This window comes from Enhydra lutris, unplaced genomic scaffold (genome assembly GCF_002288905.1).
Source record: "Enhydra lutris kenyoni isolate GAN:26980312 unplaced genomic scaffold, ASM228890v2 scaffoldscaffold3, whole genome shotgun sequence".
Classification (NCBI taxonomy): domain Eukaryota; kingdom Metazoa; phylum Chordata; class Mammalia; order Carnivora; family Mustelidae; genus Enhydra; species Enhydra lutris.
Window position 1 is genome coordinate 51824195 of NW_019154087.1, and position 16268 is coordinate 51840462.

Genomic DNA, 16268 nt, shown 5'->3' on the forward strand with positions numbered 1-16268 from the left:
TAAATTCTAGTCTTTATTTAACAGAAGTTGCATTTATTTTATATGCATATGGCTATAATTTCAAAATATGTGAAATATTATAAGTGCAACTTTCTTTTAAATCAGAATATTCCATTCATTCAACAAAAAATCCTTTATTAAACTTATACTAAGGGTCATGTACATTACTAAGCCCTAGGGCTGCAAAGAATACATGTTTGAAAGAAATCACAGCAAAGTATAGAGATAGACCTATAGACTAGTAGAGACTAACATGAAGACAGAACATTTAAAGTGTCTTTGTATCTCTTTTTATTTTAGATTACTGAATAGGTGTTTTAATAATATCTAAAAAGTTATAAAACTAAATAGTTTTGATCCAAAATTATTTTAAAGAACCTCAATCCCATTTTTAGCAAACACATTACTTCCTGGGGATAATAAAATTCCTTCTATTTCAATACAAGTGGTTTTGAAAGTACTGAATTAAAATTTGGGGCAGTACTAAGCCATCAAGCTAGACTTCTGAGTTCTCCCCTCATAAAAACTAATGTTACTAAGAATAAAAAAGACAAACAAACATCATGGCAGGAAAACACACTGCAAACAGTTAGGGAACGGGGGTTCTATCTTCATAGGCTAATCTTGTTGAAAGCAGTGATCACTGAGAGACATTTTACAAGTCTCTCTAATTAGATTTCATGCAGATTTCAGATCTCTTTCCTCTGATTTACATGTAAAGACTACAAAAATTAAAGGTAGGTAAGAGAAATCCTAAAAAAAAAAAATGATTTACAAGAATCCACTCACACACACACACACACACACACACACACACACACACTGCTGCAGAAACAGACGAAGTGGTGTAAAGAGCAGACATTCTTTTCTTATCACTTTGTATACTACCCAAGGCAAGAAATAAATTTTGGATCTCATTCATTCTGTTGCTCTAAGCTAAAAAGGAGTAGAATGGATATATCCAGAGGTAATTGTCTTTAGCAATACTGAAAACAAAAGAGACAATAAAAATAACCCCTTTAGAATACAAGACGGAGTACAATCCCAGGTAAAATTAGATTCTCCAGGTGAATGGCATGCAGTTTTACAAAAAAGAGAAACATCTAAAAACCACAGTATCAAGAAGCAGTTGATTGGTTTCCGTAAGCTAGTGAACAAGGAAGAGGGGCCGGAGCATAAAGGAGATGATGGAAATGTTCTAAATTTTGATTATTGTGATATTTACAAAACTATCAATATTTGTCCAAATTTATAAAAGTGAACACTGAAAGTAACTGAATAGTGTGGTGTATACTTTATATCTCCACTAAGCTGGTTAAAAATTAAACAAAAATGGAAATATTAAGCATAACATGAAGTATTGCAGTTTTCATTTGGCCCTTTTGGAAGGGCCTCCTAAAAACAGAAGGTGAGGAGGAAGAGACTGTGGGCTGAGACTTGCAACCGATAGAAGAATGCACATGTTAAAGGTGGGGTCACCTTAAGGACAATCCCCAGTATCAGTATCAGTATCAGTATCAGTGCCACAGTTAGCAGACAAGATTTTTGTCCAGCAGCAAAGTGCCAGGTAGAGCTAGTGACTGTCAAATTAAACTAGAACCCTTTGAAGTGTGCTAAAGTGGCTCCAGGTAATTACAAAACAGAAAAACAAAAACAAAAACAAAAACAAAACACAAAAACAAACATGAGAGAACTTCAAAGATACTAAGGATACAGTGGGAAGGTTTTTTTTGTTTGTTTGTTTTGTTTTGTTTTAATTTTTTATTTCTTTTCAGCGTAACAGTATTCATTGTTTTTGCACCACACCCAGTGCTCCATGCAATACATGCCGTGACCTCCCTAATACCCAAAACCTGGTTCCCCCAACCTCCCACCCCCCACCCCTTCAAAACCTTCAGGTTGTTTTTCAGAGTCCATAGTCTCTCATGGTTCATCTCCCCTTCCAATTTCCCTCAACTCCCTTCTCCTCTCCATCTCCCTTTGTCCTCCATGTTATTTGTTATGCTCCACAAATAAGTGAAACCATATGATAATTGACTCTCTCTGCTTGACTTATTTCACTCAGCATAATCTCTTCTAGTCCTGTCCATGTTGCTACAAAAGTTGGGTATTCATCCTTTCTGATGGAGGCATAATACTCCATAGTGGGAAGGTTTATCATATATGTCTAACCAAATTTCTAGAAGCAGAGAAGAAGAGATGAATGGAAATAAAATATTTGAAAACTGAGTGATTGAAATTTTTCCTGAAGATACATAAAATTCCACAGGTAGCTGAAGCACAATTTAAAATGTACAGGATAAATGCAAAGATGTGCCCATCTAAAGGCATTACAGGAATACTGAGAAACACCAGACACAAAGAAGGTGTTTTAAACGTAGCCAGAGATTTGCGTAGGATCACATAGACAGGGATGACAATTACACAAATGCCAGATTTCTCAGCAACTAAAACCTGAAGATATGGTTTTTCTATTTTGGAGTAAAATGCTGAGAGCTCATTATTGCTAATAAAAATGTTTAGATCCAGAAAATAGATCTTTTAAAAATAAAGTCAAATAAAGAAAACTCTTAAATACACAAAAATGGAGTTTACCACTTGCAAGCTCATATTCATACAGAATCACTAAAGGAGATCCATCATGAGAAACAAATTGTATTTTTGGACTTAGTAGGGAATTATGAAATGCAAGATAGAATGGTAAACAGAGACTGGTAAAAATAAAAAATAAAACAAAATATAGTTTTTATTTCTTTTTGAAGTTTCATTTATGATACCAAAAATGACAGGATTAAAATCCTAGAAAAAGATTTAAGTTGGGAGGGTATTTTAGTAGAATGTACATTTCCTAAAGTACTTACTTTATTCAGGAGGGAAACATTAAATGTAGATAGTATACAATAAATTATGTTTGGTAAAATCTTAAGGAGAACCAGATAAAGAAGATGGATTATACAGCTTGTGCAAGAGTAATGGGGAAAATTTAGTAAGAAAACAAAAACAATATTTTAAAAAAACCCTATTTTTACTTTATTTTCCTTTTTATTTGAGATAGTTGACACAAGTTATTACATTAGTTTTAGGTGTATAACAGTGATTTCACAAGTTTATATATTATGCTATGTTCACCAAAATTATAGCTGCCATCTGTCCCATTGCATCACTATTGCACTATCACTAACTGTATTCCTTATGCTCTGCTTTTTATTCATTCCATATCTGGAATCCTGCAACTCCCTTTCCTCTTCACCCATTGTTCAACCCCTATCCATCTCCCCTCTGGAACTATCAGTTTGTTCTCTGTATTTATAGTTTTGATTCTGTTTATTGTTAGATATTTTTAACTATATTTATGAGTGAAATCATATGGTATTTGTCTTTCTCAGTTTGACGTTTTTCATTTGGCCTAATGTGCTCTAGATCTACCCGTGTTTTCTCAAATGGCACAATCTCATTCTTTTTATGACTATACACACACCACATCTTCCTTACACATTTTTCTATTTATGGACACTTAAGTTGCTTCTATGTCATGTTATTTAATTTTTTAAATTATCTTTTCCCTTTTACTTGCGTATAGTTGACATACAATGTGACATTAATTTGGGGTGTACAACTTAGTGAATTGACATGTTTGTCATGTTTATACATGATGCTATGTTCAGCACAAGTATAGCTACTTTTAAAGGCAAGAAAGGAAAAAATATGCAAGATAAATAAATGTAGGATAAAAATTTCCAAAATGAAAAGAAAAATAGAAGTAAACAAGTCATAAAGACTCTTAACTATGAAGAACAAACTAAGGGTTGCTGGAGGGAAGTGGGTGAGAGATGGGCTAGATGGATGATAGGTATTAAGGAGTGCACTTGTTATGATGAGCACCAGGTGTTGTATGTAGGTGATGACTCGCTGAATTCTACTCCAGAAACTAATATTGCACTGTATGTTAACTAAGTAAAATTTAAATTAAAAAAATTCAAAATCTAAAAATTTAAAGTGAAGTCGCAGTGTGTGCACCACCACTTAAAATGTAAATACACAATTTAAAAGAAGGAGTCAGAATAGATTTCAGAAATATAACAAAATACTCCTAATAGGAAAAAAAAAAACTAAGACATAAATACTTGGAAATAAGTAAGAGGATTTAAAAATACCAGGAAATTGCTAACTAAAATAAAAATTTCAAAGCTTGAATTATATCAGAGAGAAGTATCATGACAACATCAAGTATAAAAAGTCATTATATTATAGTGATAAAAGTTACAATTCATCAGGTATCATATAGAAGAAAAGCTTATAAATATGTAATTAATTTGAAAAATGCAGTTAACAAACTTGATTCCAGATTAACATATATTTATCTATCATTATAAAATTAGTGATTAGATATTCTTCTCAAGCATATGCGATATACTCAAATGTTTATTATATATCAGTGAATATAAATTTTTTAAATGGCAACATTTCCATCACATGCCTTACCACAGTGAAATAAATTTGAGGCCAATAAAATAGACTATTAATAAGAATTCTCATATAGTTGGAACATGGGTATCTGGACCACTTCTTCATATAACTTACTTGTACATTCAGGGCTTCCTCAGTCCTGATTGAATATGTACCACTTCCATTTGATTATAGAGTGCTGTTGTGCTCACTTAACTCTATGGGTTGATAGGTCAGATAATATCTGGTTTAGGATGGGCAACCTGGGCCACACGGTAACTTGGTGGTCCATGATTAAAAGCTTAGTTTCTACTAAGGCTCTGTAGCAGGCCAGAGACTTCTTATCAAAAGGAAAGTAGTTCATGTGGAAGATGGAAACACTTTGCTCCCAAATCTGAAGGGCATGGGTTGTGATTCCCTTTAGGGTCCTGCCCAAGGCTCCAAAAAGCCTCTCTGTCTGCCACTGCCACTTCCAGTGCATTTGGATAACATAGATCATAAAGCCAAGTGGTAGAGAAACTCACACAGTGGCTTGTACTGGTAATAGAACCTTCTCTTGATGTATATAAGCAGAAAAGTTCTAGGTTACATGAATAAAATTGAATATGAATCATAAAAATAAATATTCATGGACCGCCCCCCCAGACAATTCCCAGAACTTAGCCAGTTTATAGACCTAGAACCTCCTGAATAAAGAGAAATTCTGATTCCTTTAAAGAAGGACCCTGTTACACTTTCAAAAATATTTATTGTTAAACTTTCTCCTAGCCTTCCCCAAAGGAATCTATAATATTTTATTTTTACAGTACATAGAGAAAATAAAATAATCAGGCTTTTCAGGAACTACTCAACACTGGCTCTGAACTTATACTAATTTCAAGAGACCCAAAACTTCACCATGGTACACCCATCAGACTAGAGGCTTATGGAGGTCAGGTAGTCAATGGAGTTTTAGGTCATGTTCTTCTCATTATGAGACCAGTGTGTCCTGAACCCATTTTGTGCTATTTGTTTTTCTGGAATATATATTTGGAAAGATTTTCTCTGCAGCAGGCACAATCCCTATAATTGTTACCTGTCCTGTGCAGTGAAGGCTACTATGGTCAAATGGCCAAATAGAAGCAACTAGAACTACATCCATCTAGGAAAATAGTAAACCAAATATTATAAGGCATTCCTGGAGGAGTTTTTGAGTATAGTATCACCATCAAAAATATAAAGGATGTGGAGGTAGTAATTCCTACCATATCCCCATTCAACTCACCTATTTAGCATGTGGAGAAGGCAGATGTATCTTAAGCAAGGACAGTGGATTATCATAAACTAAACTAGGTGGGGGCTCCAATTATATCTGCTGTACTAGAAGTGGTTTCATTGCTTGAGCAAATGAACACTTCCCTTGGTACCTTATATGCAGCTATCGATGTAACAAATAATTGTTTCATGATACCTGTTAGTAAAGAGCTGCAGAAGTATCTGGCAAGGTCAGCGAAAATAGACCTTTACTATCCTGATGCACAGGCATATTAACTCTCCAGCTCTATGGCATGATTTTGTTTTTAGGAATCTTGATTGCCTTTCTCTTTCACATGTCATCAGTTACATTGGTGACATGTTCTTTTTGGACCTAGTGAGCAAAAGTAGCAACTTCTCTAGACTTATTGGCAAGGCATTTGCAATGCTATAGTGTGGGAAATAAATCTGACAAAAATTCAGAGGCCATCGTCTTAATGAAATTCCTGGGGTTCTAGTGGTCTGGGAAATGTTGAGGCATCCCTTCTAAGAGGAAAGATAAGTTGTTGCTTCTGTCCTCTTCTGTAATAAAAAAGAAACACGTCTCATGGGCTTCTGAATTTTAGAAGTAATATGTTCCTTGTTTAACTGTGTTTCTCCAACACATTTACCAAGTGACTTGAAAATCTACAAGTTTTGAGTGGGGTCAAAAATAAATGAATTTTCAAACTTGTACAGATTGAGTAATAATTTAGTAGTCTTTCTATCAATTTGACTTCTGGGAATAATACGATTAACTAGCCAACACCATGGGCCTGCGTTAGTCAATGTATTTTGATTATTGCTTCCATATTGTTGCTGTCCATTACAAAAACCACATCCACTTTGCCTCTCAGAGCCAAAGACTTCTCCTTATCCCTTCCCAACTTGGGATCCAATTATTAACATTAGGTCAGTTCACCACTATAATGATGGGAGATGTCTCAGAGAAAATTGATTAGAGGGCTCTTCAGAGCTGAGGCTCTCCTCACATATTTATTACTCACAGTACTAGGGAAATATGTCACCTGTACCCTGGCAGTGTGGGTGAGTAACTCTTAAACAACAAATCCATTCCAACATTCCCTTCTCAAGCCTTTGAATTCCTTCCTCTACATTAAACTAAATCAGGTCCAGTATTTCCAATTTATTCACCATGGGCAATCTTTTGATATATGTTTTAGCCAACCAAACAAATTTTTAGATACCTTCCCAACTTTCTGAGCTGCAACATAAATGGAGACTCTCCTTAGTGAGTACATATTAGTAAATTTGGCCTGATTCAACTTTCTGGTCCTTCCATCATTAACACACTCTTAGTAGCTATTCTCATACATGTTCACCATGTATGAGAATTCTGTCTGTATGTATTAGAAAATGTAGGTAGTTTTTTTAGAGTGTAGCACACCTCCTCATGGGTCATTCTTTATAGCTAACCTTCAGAGGCCTGCTAGGGTTTGAGTCTAGTTCAGATCTAAAAGCAAATAATAGTGCTAGGGTTAGGGCCTGAGAAGCATGGACATGGTTTACATGACAACTGCCTCAAAAGAAGCCATTACAGTCTCCTCAAGCAATGCAGGTAATCAGTAACCTAATGTCTGATACCATTGTGGATGGGAAAGCTACTTCTACTGAGACTGGGGAGGTATTTAGCAAAGAAGATTCATCCAAGTTTCACTAAACAACAACAACAAAAAGAAAAAAAGAAAGAAAAGAAAAAAAGAATGTAGGGTCTCAATCTCCCATTTTCATCAACATTTCTCCAGTTGTGCTCATCCCAATTTACAGAATCCCAATTAGTGCTGTTAAAAGTTGACATTCTGCAAGTTTGGGAGTTCATGTTATACTCTAACTCAGCCAGTCACAGGATAAGAGTCTGAATTTAATTTTAGCAGTCTCAGCCCTCTAGCTACAAGAGCTAAGGGTCTCCTTCAGGTCACACAGAAGCCTCAGTCATGTAGGTGGCACTTGAGGTGAGAATGAAAATCCCTGAGCTTATCCTTTTCTTTTGCCACTTGTTGAAAGGCAGTGGGAGCAACCAGGCAATGTCATCAAATTTGTTAGTTTTCCAAAAAATATTTGAAAATATACAGTCATCATCCCAGATCTCATGTCTTATAAGTGATTGATTAGGATTATCTAATGGTGATATTTTTCATATCTCTGATGCTAGATCATGCCATGAGCTATTAGTGCTCTTTTTACCACTAGAAATAATCATTAGCTTCTTTAAATATAATCAGACTGGAGAGCTAATTCCCAAGATCCTAGAACCAATTCAGAAAAGTAATTATTTTATTTTTTTCAAAATTTTATTTAAATTCTAATTAGTTAATATATAATCAGAAAACTAATTCTTAAAATTCTGTTCCTTTAGAATCATTTTAGCATGCATACACACCATCTATCTATCTATCTATCATCTATCTATATATATATATAGTTTAATAACAGAATATGTATTGTTTCATCTAAGGAATTGTCTCAGGCAATTATGAAGGCTAGAATATCCCATGATCTACAGTTCAAAGGCCTACAAACCAGGAGAATCAATGTAAATTCCAGTCTGAGTTTGAAAGTATGAGACTGATGTGTCAGCTTGAAGACCACCAGGTAGAGAGAGTAAATTCTCTCTTTCTTAGCCTTTTGTTCTATTCAGGCCTTCAACAGGTTGTATGAGGCTCATCATCACTGGGGAAAATAATTTCCTTTGCTCAGTCTATCAAATTAAATATTAATTTCATCTAGGAACAATCTTAAAGCTACATCCAGAATAATACATCCATTCTATAGTTTCATCAAATATCTGGGTACCCTATGGCTGTCAAGTTGATATATTAACAATTACATGCATAAATTTAAAATACTTATAAATAGATATTAAAATAGTAGTTACAAGTAGAATTATTTTTCTTTTTAGTTTTTTTCTAATTTAATTTAATTTTATTAACACATAATGTATTATTTGTTTCAGGAGTACAGGTCTGTGAATCATCAGTCTTACACAATTAACAGCACTCACCACAGCACATACCCTCCCCAATGTCTATAACCTAGACACCCTCTCCCTCTCCCTCCCATCCCTAACCCCAACAAACCTCAGAGAATCCTGAGATTAAGAGTATTATGGTTTTTCTCCCTCCCTGGTCCCATCTTGTTTCATTTTTCCCCCATCACCCCCTGCCTTACCTCTCAAATTCCTCATATCAGAGAGATGATATGATCATTGTCTTTCTCTGATTGACTTATTTCACTTAGCATAATACCCTCTAGTTCCATCCTAAGGAAAGAGCCTAGGTGTCCATCAACAGATGAAAAGATAAAGAAGATGTGGTGTGTATATATATATATATATATATATATACACAATGGAATACTATGCAGCCATCAAAAGACCCCAAAATCTTGCCATTTGCAATGATGTGGATGGAGTAGAATTATTTTTCTTAAATACTTGTTTTAAAAAAGAAAAAGTTTCTAAAAATTCATAAGCATATTATCTAATTTAAAAATTACAGAACAAATTTAAAAAGCAAAGTATACGAAAAAATTAGAAGGAGTAAAAAATATATATATAGGAACAAAAATTAATGAAATAGAAAGATTTATGGGGGAGGATCTGTAATGGTAAAACTTAGTTCTTTAAAATGGCAAATAAAATAGACAAATATCTGCCATTATTGACCAAGAAGAAAAGTTAGGTGGCGACATAAATCTTATTACCAGTAAAGACTGGGATTAATGGTGCTGACAAAATCAGCTATTATAAAAATATATATATACAAAAAATATTTACAACATAGCCAAAAATTATACACATTCCAAGATAAAATAAGTTACCAAAGCAATTCTTAAAGATACATTTAAAAATAAGAATTATCTTATAATCATTAAATAAATTATTTAATGATTTATTTAATGAAATAAATATATTGCTTACTTCAACAGGGGAGGGCTTGGGATGTTTATTATGTGATGCTTATAACATGACCTATGTAGAAATGCCTGACTGTTGGTCTTTCACAGCAAAGGGCACCAACTGGGCAGGAGGAAGCTATCTGTTCTCTCTGACTTACCAGCACTCTGTAGTCACCTTTATCTCCCATATTGTATGGTAAGATTATATTTATGTAAAAGGATAACTTGATAAAGCTTTCTGGAGCAGAAGACAATATATATCAAAAACCTTAAAGATTTATCCTATCACTTAGTAAATCCACTTCTAGAAACATATTCAACATTATAATCAAAAGTGTACAAAAAGACACATTGAAAGAAGCATATTTGTAACATCAAAAAAAGAGACTGTGGACTCTGAGAAACAAACTCAGGGTTTTGGGGGGGGGGGGGCTGGGGGATTAGGTGAGTCTGGTGGTGGGTTTTAAGGAGGGCAGGCATTGCATGGAGCACTGGGTGTGGTGCGTAAACAATGAATCTTGGAACACTGAAAAAACAAAATAAAAAAAGAGAAATCAGTTAAGCTTTTAATAACATCAGTTTTCTTGAATAAATTATGCATCTTCATATAAAACAATTAAATTATTTAACTTTCCCATCAAGAAAATACTAATGGACAATTATTTCTCAAAAGTTCTCCTTATGTTCACAAATTATACCATTATTACATATATTTACTAAGAAAATAAGAAAAAGGAAGGAATGCTCTCTTATTTTGCTTCCCTGTGAAAGCAGACCGAGAGAGAAGGAACTGGGTTTGAAGAGTTATTTGGGAGGTCCAATGACCATGAATGTGTGTTACTCAGAAATCCTTGAAGAGAACCTGCTTCAGAAAAATAGGTAACTAACCACCACAGCTATTTCCCTTTGGAGTCATCATTTCATGTGTGCTGAGCCATACTATCAGTGAAGTCCTGATGGAAGGGGAACCTACAAGTACTATTACAGTGGGGAAGGTTAAGTGGAAGTTCTGAGGTTGCCCTTCTTCTATCTCCTCCCTGTGCAGCCAAAAGAATGAATAAAAATCAAGTCACATCCTTGGCTAGTGATATCATTAAAGATGTAAAGGATGCAGGGAGGAGCAGTTCCTGTCATTTCTCAGTTTAATTCATCAATCTGGTTCTGGCAGAAACTAACTGGATTTTGGAGAATGACAGTAGATTCTATCATTGCCAGGACAGGTTAATAAAGCCTCAGTCTATGGCATATCAGTCATTGACATGATGAGTGTGTTTTCTGTTCCCTATGCCTATTAGCATACAGTGGATCAGAAAGAGTTCACATTCATGTGGAATGGACAACAATATTCATTTATAGATTTTTTTTCACAGGATTATTTTACTCTTTTGCCTTCTGTAATAACATAATCCCAAAAGAGCTGGACCATGTTGGCATCCCTCAGAACATTATATTGATCCATTACATTGATGACATCATGCCATTTAGTCAGTACAAGCAATAAGTGGCTAGTATGCCAAAGGTCTTGATAACACATGTGCTCTAGATCTTGGAAGATGAACTCTATGAAATTTTGATAAGTTGGTACTCAATAAAATGGATATGCAAAGATATTCCTGCCAAATAAATGACAAATTGCTGTATCTTGCATAACCCCAGAGAAAGAAGCACTTGGTAGAACAGTGTACCTATAGCATACCATGTTGTCTCCAGAAGCAACATGGTATGCTATAGGTACACTGTTCAGGCCCGTATCCTGGGAGACATGAAGGCTGCCAAACTGAATTGAAGCAATAGAGTGCTCTGTAGTAGGTTTAGGCAGCAGTGCTAACAGCCTTGAAGCTGGGGCCTTATGATCTTCTAGACACTGTGTTATTGTAATCTTTGTGATGAAAAAAGATACATTTTGAAGTTTATGGCAAATTCCAGTGGGAGAATTACAAACAAACAGATCCCTGGGTACAGGGACAGGTTCATGCCATTGGCAGTGAAGGATATAAATCCCTTTTTAAAAACAGCTCTTAACATGTTACTGGACTCTGACAAACAGAACACTTGAGCATGGCATACCATATGGCTACGTCTCCAGAACAGGCTATAGTAGCTGAATAAAATAATTGAGCAAATGACACTAGACTGGTAGGTGATAAAGGCAGAAAGGCAGAGATACACTATATAACAAGCTAAGAATCTTCAAATGCAGTGGCAAGACAAGGAATCAACTGGGTCTGATCTTTAATTCTAAAGGAATTCTGTGGCTTTGGTGGCAAGAATGATCCATGAATGAACAAAGTGGAGTGGGAGGTAGATAATTTCAGAGGTGATGAAGAATTAGAGTAGTGACAATGGAGATAATAAAAACATATTCTTTTCTGCATTTATTTTAGATGTAGAAGTGAAAATAATGACTATAGATTGAATGTAGGTGGTAATTCGTAGCAGTGCTTCTCAAACATTAATATTTATATAATTATCTGGGGATCCTGTTAACTCATCTAAAGGGTTTAATTTGGGGCTCACAGTGTTCATCAGGTTCCAAGTAATGGTGGTCCAGTATGACACTTTGAGTAGCAAGTGTGTAAAGATTGAAATTGAGAACATCTCTGGAGATTTTAAACTGAGTAACTAGTTGGATGATGGAATAATACTGAAAGAAGATCATTGTACTGTTGTGGTGATAGGACAGTGGTTTGAGCATTTTGTTTTGGCCAAAATAAGTGTAAGATTGTCATTAATTATCCAGGCAGAAATGACAAATAAGCAACTGAATGTCTAATTCTGGAATGCAGAAGATAAAGCAGGACCAGATTTGATATTTTAGGCTCATCAATTTACAAATCTCAATCCAGGGCACATAATTGTATGAAATAACTTACAGATAATGGGTAGACAGAAACTCAAACTGGTCCAAGTCCTGAGTTCTGAGTCATTCTTATGTTTACTATATATACTATAAACCAAACTCACATAATTTTAGGTTCAGAACCTGAAAGGTTGTTTATTGCTTTGATTTTAAGCTTTTGACAAAGGGGGAAAAAACACAGGATCATAACCATTTCAATATACAAAGGTATGCTGAAGAGTTATTTTACCTTCTTTTAGAACAAATATGGGAAAGCAAACAAACAAAAGAAAAGTGATTTTATTTATAAACTAAGTTAACGATAACAGGTACCATGTTTTATATGATAACATCTTTCCTAGACTCTCATCCCCCAAAATATAACACTTAAAAGCTTTGAAACAGAACAGCAGAAGTCTTTGGCTTAATATAAACTTTAGCATCAAAGTTTTCATTTCAAATGACTAAAAGCAACGTCAGTAATAAAATAATTGGGGAAAAAAATCATTCTATTACATGGGATGAGAGAAAAATACAGTATAGGCATTCTGCCACTTATAATTGACCACAGTCAATTTTAGAGTTAATTGTTTGTCTCAACCTCATTAGACAGCAGGCAGACTAAATTTTTTCCTTCATGGTTTGTAAGTACTCTGATCCTTAGCTTTTCTGAATAGTTAAAGGAAATGATTTATAAAAGAGTATGAACAAAACATTTTTGTATCTATGGGAAATATATCACCACTTTAAAGTTAATGCTGTTTTTATCCAATTAAATGGATACTTATATTTCTGATTTTATATTTGTATTGATAAAAGGAAAGGATAATATTATTTTGTTTCTACAAGATCTTAAAACATTTAACAAACTAAAGTTCCTTTCTGATTAAAATAGATGGATCCTTTCTTTTTTTTTTTAAAGATTTTATTTATTTATTTGACACAGATAGATCACAAGTAGGTAGAGAGGCAGGCAGAGAGAGAGAGAGAGGGAAGCAGGCTCCCCGCTGAGCAGAGAGCCCGATGCGGGACTCGATCCCAGGACCCTGAGATCACGAACTGAGCCAAAGGCAGCGGCCTAACCCAATGAGCCACCCAGGTGCCCCTAGATGGATCCTTTCTTAACATGAAAGCTAGGTAATTAGATATAGACAGAGGGAGAGAGAGAGGAGAAGGGTAGGAGAGAGATGTTTGGAAGAGGAGGGTGTCAAGTGCAAAAAATCTTCAGTAGTAAAGTGATAGATAATAGCTGAAAATTCTGTAGGAACAAAGTGAGAACATAGCATTGTGAGTACTTTCCTAAATATATGAAATAATACCCTTTAAAAATTACTGGAAAAGTACCATATTCAAAATAGAAAAAAAATACTAAAAATTTTTGAAAGTTGAACCCCCAAAATGTTTAAGATATACAAAACCATTTCAGCTGAAGGATAAAATGCAAGGTTAACATTTGAGTAAAAGATAAAATTTTTTTATACAATGAAAGATTTAAAATAAAATGGTTAAGGTAAACTTCAAATGTTCCTACATACTGAAAAGAAAGAAGGGCCATTTGTACCTCAATGTTCATAGCAGCAATGGCCATAATCACCAAACAGTGGAAAGAGCCAAGATGCCTTCAACAGAAGAATGAATAAAGACAATATGGTCCATATATACAATGAGATATTATGCCTCCATCAGAAAGGCTCAATATGCAACTTTTGTATCAACATGGATGGCACTGGAGGAGATTATGCTGAGTGAAATAAGCCAAGAAGAGAGAGTCATTTATCTTATGGTTTCACTTACTTGTGGAGCATAAGGAATAACACGGAAGACATTGGGAGATGGAAAGGAAAAGTGAATTGGGGGAAATTAGAGGGAGAGACAAACCATGAGAGACTGTGGACTCTGAGAAACAAACAGAGGATTTTGGAGGGGAGGGGTGTGGGGGATTAGGTGAACCCAGTGGTGGGTACTAAAAGAGGGCATTCCATATTCCATGGAGCACTGGGTGTGGTGCATAAACAATGAATCTTGGAACACTGAAAAAATAAAATACAATTTAAAAAAATTTAAAATTCTGAGTCCCATAAAAATATTTTACCAATGTTCATGAAAAAAAAAATCAGTCTTTTTGGCAAATCATTTGGCTGTATTAGTTATCTTGTCTTATAATTTTGATATTTTGGGAAATATTCCATGATCCATTCAATCATAGATAATAAAACTGCATCCAGTGCAACTTTTCCAGTTTTCTTGGTAGGATAAAGTTTTAAATGAAAATCTTAATAATTCTGATCTCAAATTATGCCTTAGGCAAATAAGTAATATATCAGAATAGTTTAAATAAAGATGAAAAATTATGTACTTATTTTCAGCAAAAACCATGAGGTGTCTTTGAGTTCCCTTCCTGACCTGTGAAGAGTGCGGAAATGAAAAACCAATTTTTCTTAGACACACCAGAGAATTAAGATCACAGGTCAAACCTCTCCCCCTAAAACTAGAGTAGAGGTAAATACAGAGAATCACAGCTATCCAGGAGAAGAATCCTCTGGAGCCAATAACTATAGGAACATTTAACTATGATTGATGAGCTACTGGAGGCTCAGTGTGAGCTAGCTTGAGAGTAAAAATGCAAGACCCAGTCTTACTGGAGCCCTACACTTTTTTCAGTTTTACTTCCAGGAGACCTACCAGGTTTACACTGTGAAGATTCAGGAAAATCCCATCATGCTTCCAACAGAGGAAGAGTAAAAATAGCAATTTTGAAATACATCCACAACATTCTGTTCTTCAGTATACATTGTCTGTGACAAAATTTTAAACTACTTTACCAAAGTCATATTTGACCCGTGGAAAGGGAAATTAGGCAACTTTAGCCTACTCTAGCCTTGCAGCTTCATGTAAGTGGAGAAAACAAAAGTCTAAGAAATTTTTCTGAAAGTCACAGCCCAGGGATTCTGACATAAAAAATAACAACAACAAAGATGTTATCAAAAGATAATAGAATGCCTCCCTACCCCCATATTATACTACCACCACTATAGAGCTTCAGGATAGCAGTTGAGAAAACTCGAAGACACAGACTCTGATTCAGAGGAGTTTATAGAAAAATCTGGTAACAACAGCAGAGGAGAAAAAAACAAAACAAAACAAAAAACCGAATACTAGGGAAACTGAAGCTTCTGGCAACTTCAACTCTAACAAACATTAGACATAGCCTGGCTTCTCACCAGACAAACACAAAACCTCACATTGAAGGACTTTGTACTTTAATTTCTTTTATCCTGTTTATTGTGCCTGGCTGTCTGTCAACAAAAATTACACAGCATGATAAAAAGCAAGGGGAAAAAAAAGGCTGAAGAGATAAAACAAGCACTAGAATATATCCTGATATGGAGAAATTTTGGAAGAGTCATACTAGGAATTTAAAATATATAATTAATATGCTAAGATCTCCAATGGTTAAAGTGGATAATGAAAGAAAAACTTGGTAATTTAAGGAGAGAGATGAAAAATCAATGAAGGAATAAAAAGAGAGCTAGATAAAAAAAGTATTAATAAATATCTTTGATAGGCTCATCAGTAGACTAGAAAGCAAAAGATTGATTCAGAGATCTTGATGATATGTCAATAGACATTTCCAAAACTGAAATTTAAAAAAGTGAAAAAAAAAATGAAACAAGGTATCCAGGAACTGTGAGACAATTACAAAAGGTGTAACATGTGTTTAATAGGAGTACTAGGAAAACAAATGAAGGAAGGAAGGCAAGTAGGAAAGAATAATTGAAATAATAATAGCTGA